General features: G+C 44.7%; 1 long non-coding RNA gene across 1 annotated transcript; it reads left to right on the top strand.

Moving 5' to 3' along the window:
* Positions 1 to 4,367: 4,367 nt before the first annotated feature.
* LOC150051914 (uncharacterized) lies at positions 4,368 to 8,716 on the top strand. Its single transcript, XR_016538463.1, has 3 exons — positions 4,368 to 4,454; positions 5,627 to 5,770; positions 8,242 to 8,716. It is a non-coding gene; the product is annotated as an uncharacterized LOC150051914 (long non-coding RNA).
* Positions 8,717 to 13,322: the final 4,606 nt, after the last annotated feature.

Below are 13,322 nucleotides of genomic sequence, written 5' to 3'. Positions count from 1 at the left end.
GCCTAGAGAGACTGTGCCGTTCTGGGCTGCACCTGTGAGCAGTCCCCCAGATGAAGCCCTGTCAGCGTTTCCATGACAAAATTGTATTTCCCAGTGCCTCTCCTCCAGCTTGAACAGCATGCATTGTGGTAAGAGTTGACACTGAAATGCTTTCTTTATTTTTCCATATTTTTCCCTTCCAAAAAAAAAAAGGCATGCTTTAAAACTCCGAATGCTCATTATATCTGTTAGCTCTTCATTCTGAGAGTTTTATGGTACAGCAAGTGACACGTATATGAAAAGTGCTGCCATGGAGAGGTGTCGCAGTAAATATATAGCCACTGTATGCTGTGGCAAGATGCCTCCCTCCCCTAAACATCTCCTGCACCCATTTGCCAGTCTCAAACCTGAAAACTCCATTAGACTAAATTTTACTACTATTAAGGTGAAAGGATTACCTGCCCCTGAGTGCCCACTGTGACAATGTCCCCCCAAAGAGCTGACTCCCAAAGCCGACCAGTTTCCATCTGATGTGGGATGATCAGAAGAGCTTCAAGGCATTAGAAAACAGGACCCAAAACAAGAGCCCTAAAAGAGAAGATAAAGGCATCCTAGACATCTTATTTAGGTTGGTAGGACTGCTTAGGGGTAAGATAATGCCTGAGATGTGAGAACTGTGGTTCAAAGCCAGCCCAGGCAAGAAAGCCCATAAGACTTTCTCCAATTAATCACCAGGAAGCTGGAAGTGGAGCTGTGGTTCAAACGTTAAAGTTCTAGCCTTGAGCAAAAAAAGCTCAGAGATAGTACATGAGTTCAAGCCACAGGACTGGGAAAACAAACAACAATAATAAAAAACAAACAGAAAAACACCTAAGTGAGCTTCAGGTTCACCTGGCGAGGTGATTTCAGAAATGCAGTTATGAACGTTGTGACTCATTTAAACAATCAGAATTTCCAAAGCCAGAGCTGAGCCCAGGATTTTGCATTTTATTTTATTTATGATCATAATTGTCGGTTGTGGGGCTTGAAGTCAGGACCTGGGTGCTGTCTTTGCTTAAGGCTAGTGCTCTACCACTGTGTGCCACAGCTCCACTTCCAGTTTTGAGGGGTTACGTGAAGATAAGAATCTCATGGGGGATTCTGCCCAGGTTGACCTCAAACCATGATCCTCAGATCTGAGCCTCCTGAGAAGCTAGGACATGTGCAAGCCATGTGTCTAGCTAGAACTTTGCATTTTAAAAGCATCATCCCTTGTGGGTGTGGTGGCTCACGCCTGTAATCCTAGCTATTCAGGAGGCTGAGATCGGAAGATTGCAGTTCAAAGTCAGCCGGGCAGGAAAGTCCATGAGACTCTCATCTCCAATAAACTACTCAGAAAAAGGGAGACGTGGTGTGGCTCAGGTGGTAGAGGGCTAGCTTTGAGCAGAAGCAGCTCAGGGACAGCTCCCAGGTCTTAAGTCCAAGCCCCAGGACCAGGAAAAAAAAAATAAATAAATAAAAGAATGCTGGCCCCGTTTGGATCTTGCAGCCGAAGCCCTGTAAGATCTCAGAGCATCACATTCAACACCTGAAGCTTCCTTTCAGCTATGCCCTTGCTTCAGGATGAACTTGCCTGACCTTCCCTCCCTCCCCCAGTAAGAGCAATACACCATCTGCATCAGATGTGAATGAATCGTTTCAGACCAGACTGTGCCTCCCTGTTTCCCAGCCCACAGCACAGTGAATCTGAGCTGTCATGCGGTATTGGAAGGATGGATGGTTTTTATTGCAATAGCAGAAAGCACAAGGCAACCAACTTAAACAATAGAGAACCGATTGGCCCATGACAGTCAAACAGTTTGAGGCATGATGGTGGCCTTATGTAACATCTAAACCACCTGCTCTACGTTGATTCGTTTTGTCCCTTCACTCTGCTGTCCATGGGGTCAATTTCATCCTGGAACTATGAATCATCAAGATTGTCACACAGTTGCCAGCAGCAACCAAAGCTGTCTGCACCTTTGAACACTCTTGGAAGAACAAGATGCTTTTTAGGGAGTACTTATGGGAGAAAGGAGCAGCTTCTTTCCAGAACCCTTCAGTCACTGTCTCCCTCACCCTTACTGCCTCAGACTAGAAAACACCCATCTCAATAGGAGTCTGTCGCTAACATGGGTACACTATGTAGCTGGAAAACTCAGAATCTAGGCAGAACCTTCCAAATGGGTTTTCTTGAAAAAAACTGAGAGTTCAAAAGAATAATTTTGTAAACTGCATAGGTTCTAATATTGTCTCACACTAGTCCATGGCAGAAACCGGAGCTAAAGTAGACTAGAACATCTCAAGAGATGGCATTTAAAAAGGGAAGCATGTGCCAGGTGCGGTGGCTCACTCTTGCCATCCTAGCTCCTCAGGAGCCTGAGATCTGAGGATCAAGGTTCAAAGCCAGCCTGGGCACAAAGGGACCTGAGACTCTTATCTCCAATTAACCTCTAGAAAACAGGAAGCGGAACTTGGCTCAAGGGCAGAGTGGTAGTCTTGATCTGAAGAGCTCAGGGACAGCGCCCAGGCTGAGTTCAAGCCCCAGGCCTGGCCAAAAAAAAAAGACAGGGAGTATGGCCTAGGGGTAGAGTGCTTGCCTACCATGCATGCATGCATGAAGCCTTGGATTCAATTCCTCAGTACCACAATACACAGAAAAGGCCAGAAGTGGTGTTGTGTCTTAGAGGTAGAGCACTAACCTTAAGCAGAGAGAGTTTAGGGACAGTGCCCAGGACCTGAGTTCAAGTCCCAGGACTGGCAAAGAAGGAGAGAGAGAGAGAGACAGAGACAGAGAGACAGAGAGAGGGGGGGAGGGAGAGAGACCCTACATAGCTCAGATCCAGCTTGGAGGCTTATATAAATATGGGGAGCTAGGGTAGTGGGCCACCATGTAATCCCAGTTATCTGGGAGGCAGAGGCAGAATTGAGTTTCAAGGCTAAGGTGAAAGGAAGAGCACCTATCTGAAAACAAACTAAAAGCAAAAGAAAGGAAGATGGAAAGGGAGAGAGCAAGAAGAATGATCAAATGACAAAGTACTATGGATGCTCAAACAGGATTGACCACTGAATTTGTTTGCACGGAACTTACCGGTGACCTTGAGAAATGTCATGATAGGGAGAAATGCTTGACTGGAGTGTGTGAAAGAGAGATGAAGAATTGCAATTAAGGAAATAGAACCAAGGTAGGCTTTTTAAAAAAACTTCTATCAAAGCTATGAGTGGTGAGCAGATGAGTAGAGAAGTAAATGGAGGGAGATGTAGTCAAGGATTTTTCGTTTTGATGTGAATGGTTGTTGTAGCCCATTCCTATGCTGAGGAGCACAGTCCAGTCACCAGGGAACATCCACGGGGATGAGCCAATAATTGACAGAGTGATGCCTTTCAATAGCAAGAGCCGGAAGGGACTGTGGGCAAGCGGAGGGCTAGACTCGCATAGACTTGTGCGTGGTCTAGGCCCTGCAAGAGGAAGGAGGGCAGTGTGTGCAGCCTGGCTACTAAAAGGAGATATTTTGGGATGTTGGAGCTGGGAAGATGAGGATTTTTTTTTCCCTGAATTCCTTTTGGTTCCGTGGGAAGGAAGTGACGTTACCAACTGTCATTGAGAGCGAGAGGAGTGGTGGTGAGGCCTGAAGGGAGGAGACACCACATAGGGATGGAAGAAGATGTAGAAAGCGTGCTGGCGGGCTGGGCAGTGAGGAGGCCTTCCTCCGATTAATCATCATGAGTGGAAAGGAACATCTTTCAGGGTTGTCTCTAGCTGTACTCTGCAGCTGGCAGGAAGGCATAAAATAGCTGGAAGTTAGAGATGGGCCAGTGTTCAAGGATTTTGTTTTGTGACTAATAGAAGTGTGTGTGTGTTGCTATCTAACCCATCTGGCCTGGCACTCACTGTATAGCCCATACTAGTTTGAAGTTCACCATCTTACTGACTTAGCCTCCCAAGGGCTGGGATTATAGCTATGTGAACTGGTGTTGATGTTTTGCTAGATCCATGGGTTGGAAGGGAATATCAAGGCAAGTGTGTCACTGATCTTTCTCTATGGCTGTGAAACAAACTGCGGAAACACTTAGTGGCTTAAAGCAATAAACATGAAATACCTCATAGAGGCTGTGAATTAGAATTTGGAATTTGGAAGCAGCTCACCTGGACACTTGTACACTGGTATCGGCCTGGGAGCTGCAGTTGAGATGCTAGCTGGGCCTGGGCTGGAGATAAGGCTTAGTGGTAAGCTTGCCTAGCATACATGAAGCCCTGATTTGACTTCTCAGGACCACATCAAGTAGCACCATGGCTCAAGTAATAGAATACTAGCAAAAAGAAGCTCAGAGACAGTGCTCAGGCCCTGAGTTCAAGCCCCAGGACTGGCAAAAAAAAAAAAAAATAGCCGGGGATGCAGTTACCTGAAAGTTTGATTGGCGCTAGATCTGCTTCCAAGATGGTGCACTAGTGATTGGTAGGTAGTTACTGTTTTGATTGTTGGTGGTGGTTGGTAGACAAGACTCCTTTCCTCTCTAGTTCTTCACAGGCCGCTTGAGTGTCTTTACAATCTGACCATTGCCATCTTGCCTTTGGCAAGCCAAAGGGGAATCCAAGAAGAAAATATTCTTCTTTAACCTAGACTTAAAAGTCATGTCAATAGGGGCCGGGAGTTTGGCCTAGTGGTAGATGCTTGCCTAGCATGCACCAATACCCGGGTTCGATTCCTTGGTACCACATACATAGAAAAAAAAGCCGGAAGTGGTGCTGAGGCTCAAGTGGTAGAGCTCTAGCCTTGAGAAAGTCCAAGGACAGTGCTCAGGCCCTGAGCCCAAGCCCAGGACTGGCAAAAAAAAAAAAAAAAAAAAAGTCATCTCAATGTTGCTGTGGCCACATTATATTTGTTAGGAGCAAGTTACCAAGTCCAGTCCATGCCTTTTGAAGGGAGAAGTGTTGTTATGGACCTTTCACTTTATTTGCTGAAGTCCTAACCCCCTAGAGCTTAGTGTGGAGACAGGGTTCTTAAGGAAATATAGTCCAATCACGTGTCACTTAACGATGATGGGATACTTTTTTTTTTTTTTTTTTTTTTTTTGCCAGTCCTGGGCTTGGGCTCAGGGCCTGAGCACTGTCTTTGGATTTTCTCAAGGCTAGAGCTCTACCACTTGAGCCTCAGCACCACTGCCAGCTTTTTTTCTATGTATGTGGTATCAAGGAATCGAACCCAGGTCTTCGTGCATGCTAGGCAAGCACTTTACCACTAGGCCAAACTCACAGCCCAGATGGGGATACTTTCTGAGACAAATGTGTCATCAAGCAATTTTTTTCTATGAACGTCTGAGTGTACTAATAACACAAGCTAAGATGATATGATGTACAGGTAATAGTATATTTCTTTCTCTTTTTGTCAGTCATGAAGCTTTAACTTAGGACCTGGGCACTGTCCTTGAGTTCTTTTTGATCAAGGTTAGTGTTTTACCACTTAAACCACAGCTCTACTTTTGGTTTTCTGGTAGTTTATTGTAGATAAGAGGTTCAAAGACCTTCTTGCTTGGGCTGGCTTTGAACCATTATCTCAGATCTCAGCCTCCTGAGCAGCTAGGATTATAAGCATGACTTACCAGTGTTCTTGGGTTCATGTTTTTTTAGGATGAGAAGTTAGAGAGCTTAATAAGTTCTCTGTGGACAGTTGCTGAGAAGAGACTACTACAGAGAGACAGTAAGAAGATAGTCATCAAAAAGCCAAGCAGAGGATACTGGCCAGAATTCTGATCTTGGATCTCCTTCAAAACTGTAAGAAAACAAATTTCTGTTGTTTAAGCCATCCATCTGAGACATTTTTTTTTTTTGCTAATCCTGGGGTTTGAACTCAGGGCCTGAGCACTGTTCTTGGGCTTTCTCAAGGGTAGAGCTCTGCCACTTGAGCCACAGCAAAACTTCTGCCTTTTCTGTGTATATAGTACCGAGGAATTGAACCCGGAACTTCATGCATACTAGGCAAGCACTCTACCACTAGGCCAAACTTCTGGTGAGACATTTTTCTTATGGTAAACTAAACTAATACAAGTTTCAAAGAACTCGCAGGCCTTATTTTAAGATTATCACAGGGCTGAGGGTATTGGTTAATATTAGGTTTAGGTTTTGTTTTGTGTCTCAGCAAGTTGTCCAGGCTGGCCTGAAAATTCCAATCTTCTTGCCTTAGCCTCCGTAGTGTTAAGATTTCGGGTGTATGCCATTTTACCATACCTCATTTACAGTGATAGAAAATGGCCTCTGAGAAGGAAGGGAGGTGACTGCATGGAGGAGTGGACTGGGGGATGTGTCTGGTAGAAAGGTGTCTGCAGGTGTGGGAATGCAGGAAAGGAAGGGCTAGAGGCACTGGTTGTAGCATCTCAGTGTCACCTCATTAACATAAGCTCATTAACATAAACTGAAGGCTTCTTAGGAATAACTCTGGAAATTCATGGGTTCTAGGAGATGAAATTCGAATATGTATTGCGGTTGTACCACAGCTTGCCTAGTAAATGTGATATGATAGGAAGTATTAATGTCCTGTTGTTACAAATGAAGTCTCCAAGATACAGAGAGGTTACATAATTTGCTTAAGGGCACCAAGCCAGTTAGGGTCAGAGTTAAGAGATTTGCTCAGAATTGTGCTCAAGGAAAGAAAGAAGCCAGATTATTTTAGGTAAACCTTCTCTGGGGCTTAATTTTCACCTTCCACATTTAAGAGTGTCTGCTGCCATTCTTTTCTCATCCTCCTCCACTTTCACTCCTTCCTCCATCAGATAACTTGAGTTGGTTTCTGTTATTTATGACCAAAAAATGCTATGACCAAGTTATGCCAAAGGGCAGAATAGCCAGTGCACCACGTGAGCTAAGCGTGACCAAGAACAACAACAACAAAAATATTTTAAAGCTAATGACAAGATTCCTCTTTGGGAAAGAACTATTTGAATCTAAAACACAGGCTGTAGGCATAAATTGGACACTGAATGCAGAGCCAAAAGAAGAGTAGAATTGATCCACTTAAAAGTTGAGAGAAGCCGTCGCGGTGGCTCATGCCTGTAATCCTAGCTATTCAGGAGGCTGAGATCTGAGGATCAAGGTTCAAAGCCAGCCCGGGCACAAAGGGACCTGAGACTCTTATCTCTGATTAACCTCTAGAAACCAGGAAGTGGGGCTTGGCTCAAGGGTACAGTGGTAGCCTTGAGCTGAAGAGCTCAGGGACAGTGCCCAGGCCCTGAGTTCAAACCCAAGGACTGGCAAAAAAAAAAAAAAAAAAAAAACAGTTGAGAGAAATTTATATTTGGCCTCTTAAGAAGCAATTTTAGGTTGCCCCTAATTTGACTTTAGAATGAGATTGCTGTGGGCACAAAGCCCAAAAAACAAGACGAATCAAAAAAACCCAAAAAACAAAAAATCAACCAACCAACCAAACAAACAAAAACAAAACTTGAGAGTGGCTAGGAATGTGGCTTAGTGGTACAGTGCTTCTCTAGTATGCATGAAGCCATGGGTTCGACTCTTCAGTACCAGATAAACAGAAAAGGCTGGAATTAGTGTTGTGGCTCAAGTGGTAGACTGCTAGCCCTGAGCAAAAGAATCTCAGGGACAGCGCCCAGGCCCTGAGTTCAAACCCAAGGACTGGCAAAAAAAAAAAAAAAAACGGTTGAGAGAAATTTATATTTGGCCTCTTAGGTTGCCCCTAATTTGACTTTAGGCTGTGGGCACAAAGCCCTGGTACCCAGACTTCAATCTCTGATTGTTTCCCTGAGACCATTATCCAAGGAACGGAATAATTTGGTCAGAAGATTTAGCTACACAAAAGGCTGAGGTTTGAGTATGGTAGTTCAAAACTAGTCTGGGCAGAAAAGCTCATAAGACTCATCTCCAATTTCCCAGCAAAAAAGCCTGAAGTAGATTTATGGCTCAAGTGGTATAGCACTAGCCTTGAGAGAAAAAGGGCCAAGTGAGAGTCCCTGAATTCAAGACATTGTGATGTGTTGACATTAGACAAAAAGAAAAAAAAAAAAACTATAACAGGGGCAATACAAGTGGTTCCCTGAGTATACCTGAAAGAAGTTAGATGCCAAAAAGGTGAGAGAAGGATGAAGGGCCCCAAAGAAAAATTTGATGTACTTTGAAGTTTGGCCAAAGATGGAGCCAGTTCTTGGTTCAGTCCAGGAAAAATAATTGCATCTGCCCAGAGCCCGAGGTAGATAGCACACCGTCTGACGCTGTTTCTTCCATTCCCCTTCCAGTTCTCAGATAAGTATCTTCTCTGGGTTCCCCAACTTCATGCATATCTTGTATTGGCCTGAGATTTGAAGAGTTCCTTTCCCTGGGACATCTGAGAAATGAGCTCCACCAGAGATAGTTAGGCTTTTGTAACCAGAAGATAAATTTTCCCAGTGTCTCAACCTGAGAACAAAGCAGTTAAGGACACAGAGCTGGTGAAAACTGCCCTGACCACCAGTTCATTTGGCCAGGCTTTTAAATTCCAATCAAAAGAGTGCTGGGAAGATGATTAGCTCACTGAAGGCAAGAACAAAGTCCTGGCTCTCAGTCATCCTGCGGCACTCAACGCAGAACCAGGCACCATAGGAGCGAAGTGAGTTACTGTACTGACTGCACTGAGTAGACCTGGCCTGGAGAGGAAGCAGGAAGGGAAGGAAGGAGCTGGAGCTCACAGTTCCTGCCACTGCCTTCAGGCTGCTGGGAGGTTCTAAAGAAAAGCCTGCCAGACCTCTCTGGAGTGCTCCTCCTCCAGCGGGCTGTGATTGCTCATTGTGTTTGGTTATAATTAGCAGCATATTCTGCCATGGCAAAGCAGGCTGCACGCAGCAGCAGGGCTGGGGAAGAGCTGCCACTCTCGCAGCCACCAGCCTCCAGTCCTCTGTCCTGCAAAACCTGGGCTCCTCATTTCCTGGACCCTGCATGTCTTGTATCCACAGACAAGAAGCCAGGGCTAGCTGGCCTTGATCATCAATTGGGGGGCCAACCCCAAGTTCCCTTAACAGACCAAGAAGAACTGTCTACCGTGACTGCTAGAGTACTGTGCATGGACTGAAAATGGGCACACTTTGGTTGGAGACCAAGTTTTGATTGCCACTACAAGCAATGTGACCTCAGGCAAGTGTGTATCAGTTTCCTTGTCTATTAAATAGGGTTAGTATAAATAGTATTCATTTTCCTTTCCTTGTGGATGTTCTTGGACTTAAAAGGGTAACTTGTTAAAACACTTGGCAGAGTGCCGGCTTTGCTCTTTTTTTTTTTTCTTTCCCCCAGTCCTGTGGCTTGAACTCAGGGCTAGACACTGTTCCTAAGCCTCTTTTGCTCAAGGCTAGCACTCTACCACTTGAGCTATGGCATCACTTTCAGTTTTTTCTGTAAATGTGGAACTGAGGGATTGAAGCCAGGGTTTCATGCATGCAAGGCAAACACTCTACCACTGAGCCACATTCCCTCCCTTTTTCTTCCCTATGGAATCATCTGTCCCACATCTGACTGTGTGACCTTTCCTTGCAGAATAGACTCAAACTTTTAAAACTGTGACCCTCAAAACAAAACACATTGTACATGGTGTCTAAGAGCACACACACATCTACAGATACAAAAGAAATAAATTCCATGAAACAGAGCCTATCCACACCAGGAATAATGTGTGCTGTCATGCTCACTTCTTTTTCCTTTTCTCTCCAATCCATACATTACCTTCTACTTAAATTACACTTAGGTACTTTTTTTTTTTTTTTGGCCCCTTTCTCTTTCTGGCCCTGCTCGCTCTGGCCCGGCTAGGCCCCCTTTCTAGCTCAGGCCCCGCTCGCTCCGGCCCCGCTCGCTCCGGCCCCGCTCGCTCCGGCCTCGCTGGCTCTGGCTCGGCTCGCTCCGGCCACCACTCGGTTGGGCTCTGTTCACTTCAGCTCAGCTCGCTTCTTTCGCTCTCTGTCGCCGTCGCAGTCTCGTCTCTGCCACTTTTCCGGTTTTTTGGTTGTGTCTCGTCTCTGCCACTTCCGGCTTGGTTGTGTATGTGGGATACCGAGGAATCGAACCCGGGTCTTTGTGCATGCTAGTCAAGCACTTTAACCGCTAGGCCAAACTCCCGGGCCCCACTTAGGTACTTTTTATATAGCATTACTTTTTTTTTTTTTTTGTGGATCATGGGGCTTGAACTCGGCCTGAGCTCTTCAGCTCAAGACTACCACCCTACCCTTGAGCCAAACCCTATTTCCTGTTTTCTAGAGGTTAACTAGAGATAAGAATCTCAGGGCCTTTTGTGCCAGGCTGGCTTTGAATCTTGATCCTCAGATCTCAGCCTTCTGAGTAGCTAGGATTACAGGCATGAGCCACCGCGCTCAGCAGCATTACACTTTGATATTCTATCTATATCAGACTTAATGTAAAAGAGTCAACATTTTGCCAAAGATCAGAACCGTCAGGGCTGAAGATGTAGCTTAGTGGTAGAGTATTTGCCTTGCATGCATGAAGCCCTGGATTCGATTCCTCAGTGCCAAATAAATAGAAAAGGCCTGAAGTGGTGCTATTGCTGAAGTGGTAAAGCACTAGCCTTGAGCAAAAAGCAGCTCAGGGTCAGGGCCCAGGCCCTGAGTCCAAGCCCCAGGACTAGAAAAAAGAAAAAAAAATAAGATCAGGACCCTCTAAAATGAATTCATGAGCCAACAGTTAGTTGAGGTTAGCCTGAATTAAAGTGTTCGAGGAGGAAGAGGCCAATTAGTTCTCATCTCTCCTTATAGATTGTTTTCTTTCTCTTTCTTTCTTCCTGTCTTTCTTTTTTCTTTCTCTCTCTCTCTTTTCTTTCTTTATCTTCTAGTCTTCTTTCCTCCCTCCCTCCCTTCCTATCCTTCTTCCTCTAATGTGTCAGTCCTGGGGCTTGAACTCAGGGCCTGGGTATTGTCCCTGAGATTTCCTGCATTCTACCACTAGAATCACAACTCCACTTCCAGATTTTTTGGATGGTTAATTGGAGGTAAGAGTCACAAGGTCTTTCTTGCCATAGGCTAGCTTTGAACCACAATCTTCAGATCTCAGCCTCCTGATAGGTAGGATACAGATGTGAGCCATCAGTGCCTAGCTAACTGATTGTTTTCCATGGAAGAGATTTTTTTATTTTATTTTATTTCTTTTTGCGGGTATGGGGCTTGAACTCTGGGCTTGGGCACTGTCCCTGAGCTCTTCATCTCAAGGCTACCACCCTACCCCTTGAGCTACAGCCCTACTCCCTGTTTTCTAGTGATTAATTGGAGATAAGACTTTCACATTCTTTTAAATAGGATTACAGGCATGAGCCATAGTGCCCAGCTGGAAGATATATATATATAGATATATATATATATTTTTTTTGTCGGTCTTGGGGCTTGAACTCTGGGCCTAGGCAATATGCCACTGCACCACTTCGAGTTTTCTAGTGGTTAATTAGAGATAAGAGTCGCGCTCTTTTTAGTGTCCTGGCTGGCTTTGAACCATGATCCACAGACCTCAGCCTCCTGAGTAGCTAGAATTACAGGTGTGAGCCACCACGCCAGGCTGGAGGAGATTTTTAAATCAAGTATTTAGTAGAAGAGATAATTCTGAAAAGTTGGATGGAAGCATTTTTTTCCCTAAACCTACCCAGAGGTATAAAGGAAGAGATAAGTTTGAGTGTCTCCATGATAAGTGTTCGCATGTGTTTGGGGTGTAGCTTTAGAATCAAGGTATCCCTAGAAACTTGAGGAAGTCATCATCCTTTGCTCCTATGCTGACCTGCAAACTAATTTCTCCTTAGCTGATGTTTCTGCAAATCTTCCACATGCCACTTTGCCTAGGTGCCAAGGAAGAGCAAGATTTATGTAGACTCAGCCAGACAGGAAGTACTCTGAGCTAGAATTGTACAGTTTTTTTCCACAACAAAATCAGGGCATGTGGCCTCACAAATACTTACAAAAACAATAGGATAAAGGATTTTAAACTGTAACTCTTCTGGAATGTACCCAAATTGTGATCACATGGTTACCATAAGAAGTGGAGACTTTGATGCCAAGAAAATCTGAAGGAGGGAGAAGCCCTGACTTCTCTGCATCTTTTATCCTCTGATTTGAGTTTCCAGACCCTTCTGGAAACTTCTAACAGTAGGAGAACTGGATCTTGATTGGTAAGCAGAGAAGTGGAATGGGAGGGGAAATGAGAAGCCTCCAGAGTGTTTCCAAATTTTGCTTACAGCTGTTTGGGCTCCCAGCTTCTTGCTCCTTGACCTGGATCCAGTGTTCCTCCATCCAACCCTCCCCTCACCATCACATTCCCACAGTATCCACAGCCAGAGTTGCCCTCAACAACTTAACTATGGCCAAAGACAGATATTACTAAAGAATGAAGAGAGACTGGGTTAGACTAAAATTTCACAATTTTTCCCCCTTTTTTCCTCATGGATCAGTTCCATGTTGGAAAGGGATGTAATAGCTGTCTTTGGGACCTTGTTTGGCTTCTTCCCTTCTACAACTGAGAATTGGGTTTCCAAAGCAAAACAATTCTCTGAAAGGTCCTGTGAACTCTGTGTTCCCCTCTTCCTTATCTCATAATTTCTTCTTTCAGCCTGTATTATCAGGTTTGTTGTTGCTATTGCTGTTACTATCGTTGCTATATCAAAGTGCTGGAGGCTGGGAGTAAGGAAGAGAGATTTGTTTAGCTCATAGTTCTGGAGCCACAAGAGGATGATATCCACTTGGCTCTCGTGTTGGCTTCAGTAGTAGCCAATGGAGCATCATGAAAATGAAGCACATGCAAGAGGGAGTGATTATACAGCAAAATAGGCAGCTGGAGAACACATGTGGTCAAGTGAAAACTAGTTAACCCTTTCCAAGGTTATAATAATCTAATGACCTCCCACTAGACTCCATGACTTGTCCGTTGTGGAGCTTGAACTCAGGGTCTTGTCTCTATCCCTGAGTTCTTTTGCTCTACCACTTTAAGCCGCAATGTCATTTCCATTATTCTGTTGGTTAATTGGAGATGAGTCCCCATGGTGTGGGGGGTAAACAAGATGACTGGGAAGGGGTGGAGGAGGGAAATGGGGACAAAAACATGAGAAATGGGTATCAATGTGTGAGAAGTAATGTACCTACTACCTGACGAATGTAACTAACCCCTCTATACATTATCCCTACAATTTAAAAAAAAAGTCTCAATGGACTTTCTTGCCCAGGCTGTCTTTGAACCAAAATCCTCAGATTTCAGCCCCTAAGAAACTAGGATTACAGGCATGAGCCTGCCAGCACCAGGTTTAGGCTCTGCATCTTTTTTTTTTTTTTTTCTTTTTGTCAGTCATGGAACTTGAACTCTGGTCCTGGGC

This window comes from Megascapheus bottae, chromosome 17 (assembly GCF_031878675.1).
Source record: "Megascapheus bottae isolate mThoBot1 chromosome 17, mThoBot2.hap1, whole genome shotgun sequence".
NCBI classification, from domain to species: Eukaryota; Metazoa; Chordata; class Mammalia; order Rodentia; family Geomyidae; genus Megascapheus; species Megascapheus bottae.
The sequence above is the reverse complement of the archived record's forward strand: the minus strand, read 5'-3'. Positions and strand labels throughout refer to the sequence as shown.